Below are 18,077 nucleotides of genomic sequence, written 5' to 3'. Positions count from 1 at the left end.
GGAAGACCCTCTATGAGATGGATTGATTCGGTGACTGGGGTAATCGGGATGGGTGTGTCAGAGGCGGTGCGGTTGGCGCAGGATAGAGTGGGGTTTAGGGCTGTTGTGCATAGGGTCGCTATGAGTCGCAAACGACTCCACGGCACATAACAATAACAACAACAACAACAACTAATTGCATGGGAAGTGATGGCCCACCTTTCTCTCCTGGAACAACTAATGGTTTCGAACCAATGGCCTTTGGGGTTGCAGCACAGCTTTTTTTAACCCCTATTCTACCAGATCTCCCTACAGGTTTGGTGGGGATGGGCAAGTCAACAATTGGCTGCCTAAAAGGGTGATATAACGGCCTGAAGCATGAAGCAGCTGGCTTACATGCTTTCACAACAGTAGTTGTTGGTGGGATGTTTGTAAGGGAGGCAAACATAAACCCCACATTATAAATGAATAAAATATAATATAAATTAAGGACTGTTGAACACAATGTATATGAATGATAAAATAGTTAAAAAAGAAAACAGTAAGATATAGGGGGAGAAATTATACTGAATGTAAAAAAAAAAGACTGTACTCATAACCACTAACTAATATTTGTGCATTTGTCTATTCTAGACATATAGTATAAATAGGAGTCATACAATATGGGTCCCATTGTGACTTATTTTACCAAGTTTTTATTTTTTATTTTACTAAGACTTTATTTTTCAAGTCATTCTATACTATAGTGTATGTTAGAACAACACTTATGTTTATTTCTATTTATTGTTCACATCACCTGCATTTGGTTGAAGCATGCAGATACCGATGAGCAGTTGGGTGAGTTCCCCCTTTGGGCTATTACAAGTACTGCTACAGTGAATATTGATGCACATACAGCTTTTGGAGTCCCTGATTTAATTCCCTGGGTATTTACCCAGAAGTGGAACTGCTGGGTCATATGATTAGTCTGAGTTTAACTTTTTACAAACCACTAAACCATTTTACATTTCCACTAGCAATGAATGTTGTTGTTGTTGTTATGTGTTGTCGAGTTGCTTACAACTCATAGTGACCTTATAAATAATAGCTGTGAATACTGCTCTATCCTGAACTAACATTATTGTCTCTATGATACCTACACCCATTTTGCCAGCCACTGAGTCAATCCATCTCATCCCAGGGTCTTCCTCTCTTGTGCTGTCCCTCCACCCTCCCAAACATGATGTATCTTTCCAAAGACTAGTCCCTCTTTGCAACATATCCAAAGTATGTCAGATGGATCTTCAGAATCCTAGATCAGGCACACCTTAGTCTCCAGACTGACATTTTTGCTCTTCAGTACTCTGGAGCAGTCCCTGACAACAGGCTTTCCCAATACAATTTGTCTTTTGATTTCCTGGCTTCTGGTACCAAGAGTGTTGATTGTGGAGCCAAAGAAATGAAAACTGCTAACAGTCTCAATCTCTTCATCATCTATAATGATGTTGCCAATTGATTCGGTGGTGAGAATCTTTGTTTCTTTGATGTTGAGCTTCAATCCGTATTGAAGGCTGCAGTCTTTGACCTGTTACAAGTGCTTCAGGCCCTCCTCAGTTTCAGAAGCAGGGTTGTATCTTCATAACGCAGGTTGTTGATGAGTCTTCCTCTAATCCTGTTGTAGATTCCGAATTTCAATGAATGAGGGTTCCCATTTCTCCATATCCTCACCAACATTTATGAATTCCCATTTTTCTGGTCATAGTTGCTCTGATGGATAGACCCCCTTAGATTTTATAGAAACTTGTGGAATGCAGTGTGATGGACAGAGCAGGCAGGACTTGCTAGGAAAGGTGGCCTGATCCGATCGCTTAGCCCTGCTAGACCATGCTTACCTCCCCCCTTCAGTGGTGAGGCAGGCTGAGTTGAACAAGCTTCTTTTTGGTTCTCTGATGCTGTGATTTTTTTCCTATCTAAAGTTAGCTTCAAGGATACAAACCCTTGTTAATATTTGGAAGCTACATGGCACAGCCATATCTGCTGAGGAATCTTTCTGTTTTACTTTAGAGAGAATGTAAATAGCTGGGTTGCACTTGACTGTAAAATGAGTCCTAAACAAGCAGGACATGGAGGGAGGGGAAGTCGGGATATGGAAGGAGGCCAAGCCAGTTAATGAACAGTCTGCTGTCAGACCGTGTTCTCAGATCTACTCCCTTCATGGGAGTGAAATTGGATTTGATGACCATCCAGCTCTTGCACCATCTGATATCCGAGAGAAAAACAACCATCCAGGGAATATGCTAACTTGCTTTTCTCTAAGTTTCTGTTTTCTAGGTCAGATTATTGAAAACCAACCCATTTGGACCATATTTGTCTAGTTCGCTATAGAAAAGCCACTATTAAGTTTGAAAGTTTGTTACTACTTATGTAATTTTTTAAAAATCACTGTAGGAAAGGTTCAGGTGAAGAATATTTTTGTATTGTTTACTTTTTAAAATAGGCTATATTGGAACAGCTTTGTTGTTGCTGTTATTAAATGCCATTGAGTTGACTATGATCATAGCAACCTCATGAGTAACAGATGTGTGCCCTGTCCTATCTTGTGCCATCCTCATCATCTCTGATACACGTGAGCCCATTGGTAGGTTACTGTATCAATCCATCTTGTTAAGGGTCTTCCTATCTTGCACTCTCCCTCCACCATTCCGAGCAGGATGTTCTTTTATAAGGACCAGCCCCACCTTACTAAAAACACACCCAAAATGCATGAGATGAAACCTCACTATGCTTGTCACCCAGGAACACCCTGTTTTCACTTTCTCCAAAACATTTTTTGCTCTTTTGGCAGTCTGTGGGATATTCAATACTTTTATCCAACACCATAACTCAAAGGTATCAATTCTTCTTCTGTCATCCTTAGCCATTGTCCAACTTTAAGATGCATGACAAGTAGTTGAAAAGATCACAGCTTTGAGTCAGATGTACCTTGATCTTTAACCTGACATCATTGCTCCTTAACACCTTAGAAAAGTACTTGAGAGCAGATATACCCAATGTAATACAAATTTTATTTCTTGACTGCTGATGTCAATGGTGTTGGTTGTGGGTCCAAATATGATGAAATCATTGATAGTTTCAGCCTTCTTTTTATCTATCATGCTGTTGCCTATGTCCCATTGGTGAGGATTTATGTCCTCTTGATATTGAGATGTAATCTATTTTGAAAGTTATAGACTTCTACCTTCTGTAATAGGCATTTCAAGTCCTTTTTACCTTTGGCAAGCAAAGTGCAGAGATAGTTCACTGAGTTTCCATATATGTCCAATTTCACGTATTTTAACATGTATAGCTGAAAGCCGGGAATGCCAGAAGAATGTATATCTGTGTTTCATTGATTATGCAAAGGCGATTGTCTGCATGGATCATCACGAACTGTGGCTGACTCTGAGAAGAATGGGAATCCCAGAACATTTAATCGTGCTAATGCGAAACCTATACTTGGACCAAGAGACAGTCGTCAGAACAGAGCAGGGTAACACTGCATGGTTCAAAATTGGGAAGGGTGTACGCCAGGGATGTGTCCTATCTCCATACCTTTTCAACCTGTATTCAGAGCAGGTTATCCAAGAGGCTGGGCTCTCTGAGGAGAAGTGTGGCATCAGGATTGGTGGAAGATCTATTAACAATCTGCATTATGCAGATGACACAACCCTGCTTGCTGAAACTGAGGAGGACCTCATATACTTGCTGCAAGGGGTCAAGGACTGCAGCCTTCAGTATGGACTGAGGCTCAGTGTCAAGGAGACAAAGATTCTCACCACTGGACCAATTGGCAGCATCAGGATGGATGGTGAAGAGATTGAGATTGTTCACAGCTTCAGTTTGCTCGGCTCCACGGTCAACACTCTTGGCACCAGCAGCCAGGAATTAAAAAAACATATTGCGATGGGAAAATCTGCTATTAGGGACCTCTCTAAAGTACTCAAGAGCAATGGTGTGTCTCTGGAGACTTAGGTGCATCTGATACAGGCCATGGTCTTTGCAATCACTTGTTATGCATCAGAGAGTTAGACAATGACTAGGGAGGATAGAAGAATTGATGTCTTTGAGCTGTGGTGCTGGAGAAGAGTATTGAATGTACCATGGACTGCCAAGAAAACAAACAGATTCATCCTAGAGAGGGTTAAACCAGGCTACTTCTTAGAGGCAAGGATTCTGGGGCTTTGTCTGACATACTTTGGACATGTTGTAAAGAGGGACAGGTCCTTGAAGAGGGACATCATGCTTGGTAGGGTGGAGGGACAGTGCAGGAGGGTAAGGCCCTCTATGAGGTAGATTGATTCCATGACTGGGGTAATCGGGATGGGTGTGTCAGAGGCAGTGCGATTGGCACAGGAGTTTAGGGCTGTTGTACATAGGGTCACTATGAGTCGCAAGTGACTTAACGGCACATAACAACAACAACAACAAGAATAACGTATTAGTATAGTGTATCACTTAGAATTAATGAATTACTATTGATGCATCATTATTAACCAACATCCACAACCTGCACTTGGTACCAGCAGTCAGGAGATCAAGAAATATACTAGATTGAGAGAGTCTGTAGTCAGAGACCTCTCCAAATTCAATAATATTTGTTTGAAGACTAAAGTGCATCTGATTGAAGCAATGGTCTTCTCAGTAACTTGCTATGTGACCAAGAGCAGGAGAGTGAAAAGGATGATGGAAGAAGAATTGTTGCCTTCGAACTGTGGGGTTGGAGAAGAGTGCTGAATATCCCATGGACTGCCAAAAGAATACACGTATGTCTTGGAGAAGGTGCAGTCAAAATGCTCCCTGAAGGCAATAATGATTGTCTTACATACTTTGGGCATGTTCCTAGGATAAGTTATTCCTTGGAGAGGTGCATCATTCTTGGGAAGATGTAGGGGTGGTGAAGGAGAGGAAGAACCTCAGCCAAATGGATTGACACAGCAATGAACTTGAGTATGTCAGGGATTGTGAGGGTGGAAAAGCATAGGGGAGAGTTCAAATCAGATGTTTACAGGGTCTCTATGAGTTGTTCTTGATGGTGCATAACAACAACATTACTAAAGGAACCCTGGTGTAGTGGCTACTTGTTAGACTGTTTGTTGCTTGTTGTTGAGAATCATCCAGTCAGAACTGACTCATAACTGGTCCTGTAGCAGGTTTTCGGGACAGTAAATTGCACAAGAGGAGAATGCCCATCATTCTTCCACAGAGTAGCTGGTAGGAACTTTGTACCTCTGAGTTAGCAGCACAAGTCCCAACCACTTAGCCACCAGAGCTCCCTTTAGAATCCCAAATTCCCTTTGGGAATGATTTCTCTCTAGGACTGTCAATGAATATGCCCACACTCTTCCTGATCAGTTAGACTTATGCCTCACAGGAATCTGGATCTGGCTGGGACAAGAACTGGAAACCATTCCTGCAGTTTATTCTGACAGCAACACTCTGAAGACATTATTAGTTGGAGCCCCCTGGAGCTTCCCAGAATTCTGTACTTTCTGAGAGTTGACAATCTAATAGTTTGTTATTTTGCTTAAGCGAGTCAAGAGTGGATTTAGGTTGCTTGCAACCAATAAAGGCTATGTGATTCAAGTGATACAGTTAATCTTGTTTTCTAAGGAGGAAATGGAGAAAGGAAATCTAAGAAGGGTGAGACTTGAACTCAGGTATGTCCAGCTCCAAAGAGTCAGCAGCTATTAACCTCTAGCTGCTCTGCAGGAGAAAGGTGAGCAGCCCTTGTCTTTAAAGAGTCACAGTTTCAGAAACCTAACAGAGGGTCGCCAGGAGTCAAAATCAACTCGTGGGCAGTGGGTTTGGGTTTTATCGTTCACTCCCATTTCCTTAGTTTATACATAGTGTCTTGTGTGTGTGTGTGTGTGTGTGTGTGTGTGTGTGTGTGTGTGTGTGTGGCAGAACCTTCTGCTCCATTTAGTCACCATGAATCCTTACAATTTTCTTGACTGAGGGAGTTACTCAGACTTTGCTAAGTTTTTGTTATGAAATACCCAAGATTTTCTTTTTTTTAAAAAAAAAGAAGAACGAAAGGTCTCTTGGATACTTATAAACATCATGCGAGTGCAGGCATCGTTAAGCTTTGGCTGCAGAATGCAGCAGTAAAAACTGAAGCCCCATGTGTATGCCTTCAGATCCCATTCTCCTTTCCTCTACAAAGATAGCCAATATCTGAAATATGCTGTGTACATCCCCTGCATGCCTTGAACAACTATATATAGTGTTGCTTTGCATATTTTCACACAGTATGACTGTTATCCTGTAGACATTGTTCTGCGGTTTGCTGTTTGTCAATGCAACATTTCTTAGTCTATGTGGCTCTGGTTTTACTTATCTTAATTCCTAAATCAGATTTCACTGGATGACTCCACTCCTAGTGGATGAGCCCTTAGGATTTTACCTTCTCCTCTCCTCTCCTCTCCTCTCCTCTCTTTTTTCTTTTCCTCATAGCTGCTGCTGTTGTGAACAATGCTTACAAGCAGACACATATCACATGGCCTTTATACATGACTGCAAGTGTTTCACATGGGGTACAGGGTGATTCCTGAATCTTTAAATTTTATCTTTGATAAAACTTTGCTGATATACTTCGGTAAATGTTGATTGAACACCTTAAATTGGTTAAAAGGTGACCCAGGATATGAAGGCAAATAGAACGGAGTCAAATCTCTTGCCTCTTCATGAGTTTATGTTTTATCCTTTTTATTGAAGTTTTTAAAAATATCTTTTAAATTTTTTTTTTAATTTTGCATTGGTTTGAAGCTGGCTTGCTGGGAGCTCTGTGAACTTAGAGAAAAGGTGAAAGTTTTCATGTTCAAGGCTTTCATTCATAGAGTCGCTGTGAGTCGTCTATGACTCCACGGGACTTAACAACAATGGTTTGTGTACAAAGTTCATATACATTGTGTTTCACACTATCCTTACATTGCTTCATACAATCATTATCGTTCATGTTTTATAAAATTAATCACCGTTAAACCATGTCCTTCATTACCCTGTCTTTCCAGATCCCTGCTGGATCTTTCCCATTTTCTTTACCCTCCTCCTTCCATTCACTAAATTGTAGAACCCTATGATTTCCACCTTGCCCACCCCCACTTCTCTGCCCTCACCCCTCCCCTTGAATATTGTATTATTTTTGAAGAAAGACATGATTCAAATAATTAAAGATACACATACACTATACAAAGTCCCTGGGTCTCCCAGACAGTTTGCACTGCATGGCTCATCTTAAAGGTTTTCAGTTCAAACTCACTTAGCAGCATTTAAGAATAAAGTCCAGATAATCTGTTATGTAAAGAGTGTATCCAAGTAAGCGCTATGCAGTACACATTCTGACACATATGGTGTCACCATATTTGGAATTTATTTGGCAGCAATTTTTTTCCTAATTTTTGTTTGTTTGATGTACTATATAGATGTATTATAAAAATATAGAGACATTGTATTGTGTGCCATGATAAAAAAGATACAGATTAATGAGAAATGGTGGCCTTCATTACTTAATCAGTGCTTACTATTTCTTATGTCATAAATTACCAAAAGAACTCCCTTTCAGAAAAAACATTACCCATGGTTCAGATGTATTTTTCATTGAGTTGTGGGTGAGCCATAGTTGACTTGATGGCACTTAGCAATAGCATGGTTCTTTTTTTTAGCAAAGAATGGGAGCAAAGCAAAAGAAAATGTTTCTGGTTTTGCTGTCACTACTAGAATCTTACATGGAGTGAAACAAGCCGCTGTGCCTGTCTGTCTGTCTCTCCTCCTTTGAGTTTTTTCCTGTAATGACTCTCCATCAGGTTTTTGAGGTTGTAAATTTCTATGACAGAAGACTATCCAACTTTTTCCCCAGGAGCAACTGATGGATTTGAACCATGAGAGTGAGAGACTCACTGCCTTTGGGATAGCAGCACTGTTCACTATGGACCATACTAGAACTCCCTCAGTTGCTTTCAGTGTATGCTTATTATAGCTTTTTAAAAAGAAATAATTTTATTTTGTATTTTACATGCCACCTTTTGCATAACACATCTTGGAAGGAATGAGAGAATTATGGAGAGAAGACAGTGTATTGATAAGCTGTTGGTTGGGTCTGTTTTATGCTTTTCTGAGAAGAACATGGGTAAGTCTTACTTTTTCAGGATTTTGAGGTGTTTGTGCGTAGGTCTTGCTGTACTAGCATGCTTGCTTGATGTCTTTAAACTATTGTCCACAAGAAGTCAATTTGTCCTCTAAACACTTCACTTAAATGAGAATTCTTCTTTTTAATCACCACTAACACACGCAAACAGAACTCCTTAGCTATTCCATTTGGCTGTACTGCTATCTTTAGGAGCATTTGTCTTGCTTTTTTAAGACGTTTAGTTGTCTGTGACACTGTTTACTTTCATTATGCCTTAATTATGGGATTCTGATAACCACGGAGGAGTAAGAGAGACAATAAATGGAGTTTGGTGGGTGATTAAATGCTGAAGCAAAGCTGAGATGCTTGATAACCACAGCAGTTATTTTTTTTAGCAGTTATTTCTTTAAGTATATTCCAAAACCAAGAATATTATTGCTATTATACAACAAGTAAGAAAAAAATAACAGGGGCGAAATCTTCCCACAAACTACCAATACTTTCCTTAATAGTTGTGCTTTTGAGAGCCTGTTCTCTGATTTTGTTATTGTTTGTTGTCATTCTCATTAATTTCTTCTTCCTAGGCAGAATGTTCTTTAATGGACAGTGTCAAAGTGAAAATGTCACTTTCTTAAACGAGTGGTCACGTTGACAAAAGTGTGCCTCATCACTGACTTTGTGGAAACAGAGTGAAGAAAAAAGAAAATCTCATTTAAGTAGCTGTAATTTCACAGTCCTACATAGACTTATTATGTTTTACCAAATAATTTAGACCTATTATCTAGGAATTCACTTGGCTGCAGGTAATAGAAAATGGAGTCAATAGTGATTTTAACAAATAGGATTTGCTCCATTCACATCCTAAGTCTAGAGGTAGACAGTTGCTAGGCATGGCTCAACTGCTTGGCAATGTCTCCAAGGACCTACAGTCTTTGGTTCTTTGTGCTCCTCTCCTATTGTTTGCCAAATGGCTGCTGTGCTCCATAAATCATGTCCATATTCTAGAAAGGAAGTGTGAGGTGATTGCTCACCCTCAGCTCTCCTCATGTATCAGGTTGGAAAAAGCTTCATCAAAGCCACTCAGCCTACATGCTGTTTAATATCCCTTGATATAACAGTGTCACGTATCTACACCAGTTTTAAAGAAAGCTTCAAAAGTTGCATATTTAGTCGACACATTAATGCCTTTAAAAAATTGCGGGCATTAGTAAGGAACACAGAGAGAATGGAAACTTAATGAACAAGTAACTGCCAATAATCAGCCTAATATACATTGCACGGGACAGACTTTAATTGGTAAGCATCAAATATAAAAATGAATGTCATCACCAGAAAATGGAAACCCATTGTGATTTTTATGTCCTGCCAGTTCCTTGGTTAAAATGGAAATGTAGGGAATGCTAATACATTATCCTTGTTGATAGATGTGCTTACTGATCTTGAGGCATGAAGGATGCCTTTGGAGGCAAAAAAATCCTGCTTTTTTCCAGAAATTTCTGCTTGTGTTTTTTCCAGCTAGAAGCTAAATTTTGAAAATAAGAAAAAGGTAGACTTGTGAAGCCTGATATTATGAATACATTCCTAGAAAACGTATACATCTTTGCCTCTGTTATTTTCAGGTGATCACTAGAGAAGAGAATAAGAGATCATTAACAACTACTCTCAAGGGGAAAAAAACAATCTCAGATGGGAAAGAAATTGCAATATCACTTACTAGATAGAAAAGATGCATGCTTAAATTCAGGCTTTCTTTTTTTATTCCCTTGAAAGTAGTGTAAATGGTTAACATGCTTGTCAGCTAACCAAAATGTTGGAGGTTCAAGTACACTGAGAGGCACACTGAAACAATGTGCTTCTGAAAATTCAGCCATTGGAGACTTTATAAAGCACAGTTCTGTTGTTAGGTCAGAGCCATTCTTGGTTTTGATTTTTATTCCCTTGACACCCTTTCCTGGTTATTTCTTACTGTTTAGTTCATGGCTGCTCTCTATGCTCTGTGACTCAGTCTAGTGGTTCTTGCTGGAGTCTTTCATGTTTTTATGTCAAATGGCAGCTGGGACTGAAATCATCTAGATACTTAGGTTGGCTTACTGCAAGGATCCCTGGTGTTAAAGTGGGTTACAAAGTGGCCTTTTAACCAAAATATCAACCGTTCAAATTTCCGACTTGTTTGTCAAGAGAAAGATGAGTGTTATGCTCTCATTGAGATTTACAGCTTCAGGAACCTGGTGGAGGGTCACCACAAGTCAGAATTGACTTCATGGCATTGGCTTTGGTTAGATTTTTGGTCATTGCATGGCTGGCAGTTGGTCTCAGCTGTGGATCATGCACATGACCTGCCCGTATAGCTTGGACTTTTCACAGTATGGTGGACCCTGGCTGAGCTAGAGGCTTCAAAAAAACCAAGAAGAGGGCTCCCAGGCTTCTTTTTACTTAGCTTCATGTCAGCCAGGATCTACATGCTAGTCATTTAAAGCAGCTCAGATTACATGAAGGAGGAGACATAAGAGTATGGATACCATGAAGTATGCATGGCTCATTGGCAGGCCCTTTTGGAGGCAAGCTAACATAATCTCTTTCCCTTCCTTCTCTTTCACATGAAGAAAGTCTTCAGAAGCCATTCAGAGAGAGGAGCAGAGGAGGAAAAAGAGGTAGAGGAGAAATAACCTGCTAATACTGCAAGTATAGTGCCTGGAATGATAAGAATTGCCACTCTAGTAATTGTGGATGGGAAAGTTGATATCTACTCTTTTCTTAGGGTTTTCGGAGGCTTTTAATTTCAGAAGTGAATGACCAATACTTCTTCCTAGTCTCTTAATCTGGGAGCTCCACTGAAACCTGCCCACCATGGGTGAGACCTTTGGCATTTGACACACTAGTGCCGTGGCTTTCAGTATCACAGCAACTCACAAGTATAGCAAACTGACAGACAAGTGCTATACTAATTAGAACAATGATAAGCATCAATAGAGATATCCAAGCTACAAACTAATTAGCAATATGCAGATCAGTTCCCCCAAGCAACAAACTGCTATCAGTCTCACAGTTTAGGATGCCCATGTCTGTGTCCTTGGAGACAAAGATAATGTAATTTTGTCTCATGTTCTTTGGGCATGTTGCTAGGAGAGCTTACTCTTTGGAGAGGGACATGATGATTGGAAAGGTGGAGGGATGGTAAAGGAGAGGACCCTCAACCAGATGGGTTGACACAGCAGAAATGGACTTGAGTTTGTCAGAGATTGTGAGGAAGGGACAGGATAGGAAAGAGTTCTGGTCTGTTGTTCATAGGATCACTACCTAAGTCTATGACACCTAACAACAACAACCTCCTTTAAATCCTTTTTAAACATGATAATGACAGTTGTCCATTGAAATCTTTAATTTACTACCTTCACACGTTTAACATCAGAGTGAAAAGAGATAAGTATCAATTTAAAAACATTTCTTTTTATGTATCAATTTTTCTTTTAAAATGGAAAAATACCTATCCTTTTAATATTAACTTGTGATTAAAACCCAAAACACACAGCAACTCTATGCTCAATCAAAACCAACCAGAAGCTTTGATCTGCACTTTGTTGTTGTTTTTTGGTTTTTTTTTTAAATACATGGACATCTCCTTTAGAGAGTGAGCAGAAAACACTCCATTCCCAGCTAAATGGGGTCCAAGTTTGGTTGTTTTTAACAATATCACATTTCCTGGTGTCACAAGTGTAAGGACACACAGAGTTAAGTACATTTGAGGGTACTATGGTCACTTCAAATCAATCTTTTGATGCTATTGTTTGGTAGCTTTTTACAATTTCCCCACTCTGATCTCTCTTTTATGTGAATAAGTGGCAACAACAGAGAAAGTTTTAGCAATCTCTAAGGATGTTTAGAAATTCCTGTCTTGGGAAGACATGGGGAAGCCCAGAATTAGCAAACCAAACATAAAGAAGCAGTGTCTGCTTCTATAAACTACGAATGTTCACTACCCCATGCTGTGGGCTCTGTTACTGTTACCTGGAACACCCTTCCTTTCCCTTCTCTGCCTGGCAGATTCCCACTTACCCCCAGATGCAGCCCAGATGGTGGCTTTTTCAGAACTGTACCTGGAATCCTTTTCTGGGGCTCCCTACACAACATTCTTGTGTCTGATGCCTCATCTCTCTATACTCTTATTTCCTCACTGGTTTGCACCTTGTAAGGGGCAGGGACTAACTCTCACATAGCCTGGTTTCATCAGCCAAGTAGAATATTTGGTGAACAGAGACTTGGCATTAGTCTGAAAACAAGTATATACATAACTAAAGCAATGTATGGGTCCTTTCTTTGACTATTGGTAGTGAATGCATTGGGTGGCTTACACCTCTCCCTGCTGCAAAGAAAAGACAATCTCACATGGAAAGCATCAAACTGAACTGTCTAAGATTTTTCTAAGTCATCCCAAAAGCCAAGCTCATGGCTATTTCTAGGTCAACCCCAAACCCAATCTCATAGCTATTGATTCCAGTGCTTAGCAACCATGCAGGATAGAGTAGAATCACCACATAGGCTTCTGAGGGCTGCAGTCATTACAGAATCAAACTGCTTCATTTTTCTCCAATAAGCAGCTGGTAGATTTGAACCACTAACTTTTGGGTTAGATATCAAATGACTTAATCACAGCAGCACCAGAGTTCTTTTACCAAAATCAAAGATAGAAGGAATACTATAATAGCCTGATACAGCTGTGTTGTTGGTCATTTTGCTTTTGCTGCCTAGAGGATATGTCTTGGTGAAGGTGTAGCCATGGTGCTCTGTGGAGGCAAGGACGGCGAGGCTTCATTTCATGTACTTTGGACATGTTGCTAGGAGGGGCTGTTCCTTGGATAAGAAAGAACATTATGTTCAGAAAAGTAGAGAATCAGAGAAGGAGGGGAAGACCCTCGACCAGGTATATTGACACTCTGACTGCTGCAGTGGGCTCTAATGTGTTAGGAAGTGTGGCGATGGCACAGGGTAGGGTAGAGTTCAGATCTTTTGTTCAGAGGGTCGCTATGGCTTCTGCTCGACTCAACAACACCAAACAACAACAACCTAGAGGGTATCTTTCCATTTTATCCAAAGGGTCCCTAACTTGTGATCTATTTCTGGACCACTGCTCCCTTTAAACTCTCTGAATCATGTTGCTTCTTCTTCTTCTAAATCACATTGGTGCCAGAAGTGGACATCATACATTTCAGCAATTTATACTCCATTATTCTTAAATTTAATGGTTGTTGTTATAATACCTACATTTTTCTGACTTCTTTGCAGACATGTAAAGTTCTTATCTTTGCTCTTTCTACATCTTCTTATATAGGCTACATAATTATATATGGCTGACACTCTCTAGAATTTTCCTTGATTTATGGACCCTGTACAGGGAAGTGTGTTGCAGTGCACAAGAATCTTCTAAGCATGAACATATGCTACACCTTCACTTCTTCATGTGGTGGGAATGAATCCTTTTATGATGGAGGCTGGGGCGGGGTTTGGAAACACACATTTTCTCTGGGACAGGGTTTGGAAACACACATTTTCTCTGCAGTAAAGAGGACAAACTTTCAGAGTTCAGATCAAATTTATTCCATAGACATGTTTTGATTGGCCTGCACAGGGATTTTAGAAAACAAATGACAGTTTCCACTATTTAAAAATCAGGAGATTATACATAAGGTTCCAAGTTCTAATTTTTATAGAAAATTTGGAGAGTTGAAAAAATTGTGCTTCCATTCCCAGTTAGCAGTGCTTTCTTATAACTGTAATATATAGAGAAATGATTGAAGCTGTTGACAGTTTCATCCTCCTTAGTACAAGCAGTCAGGAATTGGGGAGATGTATTACATTGATTGGTTAAGTCCACTGTCAGGGACCTCTCCAGAATGCTGAAGAGCAGTGTAAGTTTGAAGACCAAGATGTGCCTAATTCGTGTCATGATCTTCTCAATCACCTGCTGTGCATTGGAGAGCTGGATAATGAATAAGAATGACAGAAGAGGAATCGATTGATGCCTTTGAGCTGTGGTGATGAAGAAGGGAACTGCATTATCCCATGAATTGTCAAGAGAACAAACAGATATATTATGTTTTGGAGAGAGGGCAGCCCCAAGTGCTCCTTGAAGGAAAAGATGGCGAAGCTTCATCTTTTATACTTTGGACATGTAGCTAGGCAAGGCTCTTCATTTGAGAGGGGAATCATGCTTGGAAAGGTGGGAGGTCAGCAAAGGAAAGGAAGACCCCCAAAGAGATGGACTGATACGGTGACTTCAACAATGGGCTTGAGTGTTTCAGAGACGCTGAGTATTGTGAAGGACAGGGCAGAGTTCAGCTTGGCTGTTCATAGGGTCACTATGAATAGTACTCACTTTGAAGGCATCTAACATCAAAGACAATATATAACTGAGAAATGATGTGTTCCTTCAGAGAGATAACAAGCCTCACACCCTCCTACACTCAGTCCCCAAACAAAATGACACCTTGTCTACCTTCTTTTGTTGGTGTCAATTTCCTTCTTCCTGGATAAATTGTCTTGGAAAATTCCCATTTTGTAGATTTTGTGGGATATTTTGTGAGCTTTTATTCTACTTGGTGAATCCTAGTGTACTCATGGCTGGTGAAAGAAGATCTCTGATTATGAACAGCTTGTCGATGGGATTCTTTCTTATACAGATTTTGAGAGATATCAGAACAGTCTGTGGCCCTTAGAAGCACATATGTTTTTACTTATTCATTTATCCAACCATGAGTATAACAAACCCCTTCTTCACAAAAACAAAAAAAAAAATAAAAAAAGAAAGGGGGAAAAATCCACTGCTGTTGAGTTGATTCTGCTTCTCTGTGAACCTCCTTTGGGTTTCTGGCTGTAAATCTTGACGAACTTTAACAGTATAGCTTGTAACTAACTAAATCACTATCGTTGTCATGTGCAATTGAGTGGGTACCAGCTCTTAGCTGACCCTCCACCAGGTTTTCAGAGGCCTAAATCACCTGGGAGACTTCCTGTCCTTCTCTTGTGGAGCAGCTGGTGGATCCCAACCACATGCCTTTAGGTTACCAGAACGTTTCTTTGCAATTAAGCTGTCCCACTCAAGCTCCTTAATGATCATCATCTCTCATCTCTTATTGCAGTAGAATCAGAACCAATTCGTAGCTTACCCTCCATTGGATTTCCAAGCCTGCTTGAGAGGAAATTGCCCATCAGAGACTGTGGTCTTTGAGTTAACATTGCAACACTTTACAGATCACACCACCAGACTGAGCTCTTACTATGTAATAATGACTGTTCGAGGCAGATATTAACACATTGATCTCAGGACAACTCTGTGGGACAAGACCTTTTTTTAATTCCTATTTTGCAAAAAAAGTGAGCATTTTTTGAGTCATTTACCCTGGTCAGACATGATTTGCAAAACACATGTACTTCAGTAGAATGCAAATTCTCGGATATCAAGTTTTTTGTTTGTTTGTTTTCCACTGCTTGGAATAGTGCCTGACACATAGTTAAAGACTTGGTGATGGCTGAATGGCGAGAGTGGCTGGCTGAATGGATGGGATGTAGAAGAGTGCTAATGAAAAATCTATGGGGACACAAGAAGCACTGGTGTGGCAAAACTGGAAAGCTTTGCTTTGTTGATGAAGAGAAAATGAATTGAATTCACTAAGTGAGGACAATGATGAGAAGAGAAGGGAAACCCAGCTACAGTAAGGCAAACACGTTCTACAATAATGGTCTTATACAATAGTTGTCCTTATGGGACTAAGTTAGTTCACTCAGCGTAATGCTCTCCAGTCCCTCTCTCATTAGGTAATAATGTACAAAATCATTGCTCCTGAGAGCTGCGTAGTATTCCATTGTGTAAATGTACCATAATGTCTCAATTTATTCCATTGTGGTCTGACATGTGGGCTGTTTCCATATTCTAGCGATGGTAAATAACACTGCTATGTGGGGAGGAGAAGGGAGAGCAGAGGGGTAAGGATGGGCAGGAGGGGCTTAATCATAGGGTCACACAATTTGATGGGTGTAGGGAGGAGGGGGTAAAGGAAAGGGGAAAGATCTTGTGTGAAAAACAACATATACTCTCTTTTCTTTGATTTTCCCAACCCCCATGTCAGTCCTATTTTATAACAGTGGCATCATGCAGTATGAAGAGGGGATAAATAATGTATACTGTATTGAAAGAGAAGAGGGAAAGAACTATTTAAAAGAAATAAATGATTAGGTGTTATTTACAGGACAATAGTCCAGCATAAGAGGTGGACTGGGAGAGAGGGAGGGAGGAAATTGTGCAACAATGGAAGAATTTTTAAAAAGAGAAAAGTGAACTGGGAGGGTAGGGAGGAAAATGTGCAACAATGGCTGAATGAAAATCCAAAGAAAAACGATGTATATGAACTTTCCAAGTAAACCAGTAAAAAAGAAAAATTTTATTTTAAAAGAAATATAGAAAAATAAAATCTAGACTGTTCACACTTCTATAGGAAAAAAAGAAAGGCAAAACAAAACCAAAATCAATTCCTCTCAAGATGATTCTGACCCCTGGCAACCTTTTGTGTGCCGAGTGTAATGACACCTTGTAGGATCTGCATAGCTGAGACCTCTCAGTTATTAGTTGAGCTTAGCCATTTGTACCACCAGTGACCAGTAACAGAAGGCAGAGTGTTAAGAATGTGTGTGGTGGGATTCCTGGGTGTCTTATGTGTCTAGAATGAGATGGGCTGGGGGTGTACCAGCAGGTGAATCCTAGAAGTGAATCACCCAGGGCTGTTTGCTGCTGCCAGCTGTGCTACCCCAGCTGTCACCATGCCACCAGACAAAAAGGCTTTAGGGAAAAGAGTGTTTTCCAGAAGCCTCCCCCTCTTTCTGTCTTTGGGAGCAACATCATAATTATCAGTGATCTTTTGGGAAAAACTGTGTCTTTGGTGCTGTACCCTCTTTGTATTTCCCTGATGTTACTGGAACTTTTGCTGTCAACATTAGATTTTTCTATAATCACAAAAGCACCAGGTAGGGAGAGCAGACATCAATGAACCCAGCATACCTATCGATTTAATCAAGTTCACTCTTATTCTCGTTGAGTGACAGATAAACCTGGCTGTTTGGCTTAATGATGGCCAGGAGCTTGCAATAAAGAGAGTTTCCATTTTATGCTTTATCCCAAATGCCATGTTGTTATTGTTGGATACCGTCACGGCATTTCCAACTCAGTGGCCCAAGATGACAGATGAAACTGCTCTGTAGGTTCTCTGGGCTGTATTCTTTGTGAAAGTAGATTAACCAGATTTTGGTAGCTTCAACTATTAGCCTTTTTATTAACAGCGGATTCCTTAACTTTGGGTCATTGGGACTCCTTACAATATTCTGTGCATTGTATTTATTGATATGAATACATAAATGGATTAAATGTGGATTAAAGCTGGTGAGATAGTGTATAACCTATTGGGCAGCAAACGGAAAGGCTAGTCCTTCAAATGCACCAGCTGTTCTGTGATAGAAAGATGAACAGTCAGTCTCCTCCTGTAAGAATTTACCCTCCCCGGAAACTTGGTGGAGCATCATGCTGAGTCATCATCGTTTAGCCAGCAGTGTGTTATAGCTAGTGCATTAAAGGCACATAAAAGAGTAATGTAATTGAGTGTTTTGGCTAATGTATGCACAGGTACAGAGAAAAATCGAAAGAATTGCAACTTTTACATGGAAGTCATCAGAAAATGTCTCAGAAAATTTACTAGAGTTTCTCTATTGAGAGACTCTTGCACAAACTAGCCAAGTGTGTGAAGCCTCGCAGTCAGGAAATCTCATTGACCTGGACAGATAGGGAGGCCAGGTTAATCCAGGCAGAAGCAGTAGGATGTAAAAAGGCAGACGCTAAGTGAGGAAGTTAATCTAGATCCTGGAAGGAGAGCTCATATACATGTAACTGACACAGTCTATCCATGTCTGTGAGTGT

At 40.2% G+C, this 18,077-nt stretch overlaps 1 protein-coding gene across 2 annotated transcripts in view; it reads left to right on the top strand.

Annotated features, from left to right (window-relative positions):
* The window catches only part of RGS6 (regulator of G-protein signaling 6), a 745,464-nt gene that overhangs the window by 158,115 nt on the left and 569,272 nt on the right, over nt 1-18,077 (top strand). The gene's annotated exons all lie outside the window — the stretch shown is intronic.

This window comes from Elephantulus edwardii, unplaced genomic scaffold (assembly GCF_000299155.1).
Source record: "Elephantulus edwardii isolate Elephantulus edwardi_28Jun2011 unplaced genomic scaffold, EleEdw1.0 scaffold00037, whole genome shotgun sequence".
In the NCBI taxonomy this organism is placed as follows: domain Eukaryota; kingdom Metazoa; phylum Chordata; class Mammalia; order Macroscelidea; family Macroscelididae; genus Elephantulus; species Elephantulus edwardii.
Note: the sequence above shows the minus strand (reverse complement) of the source record. Positions and strands in the feature narration are given on the sequence as shown.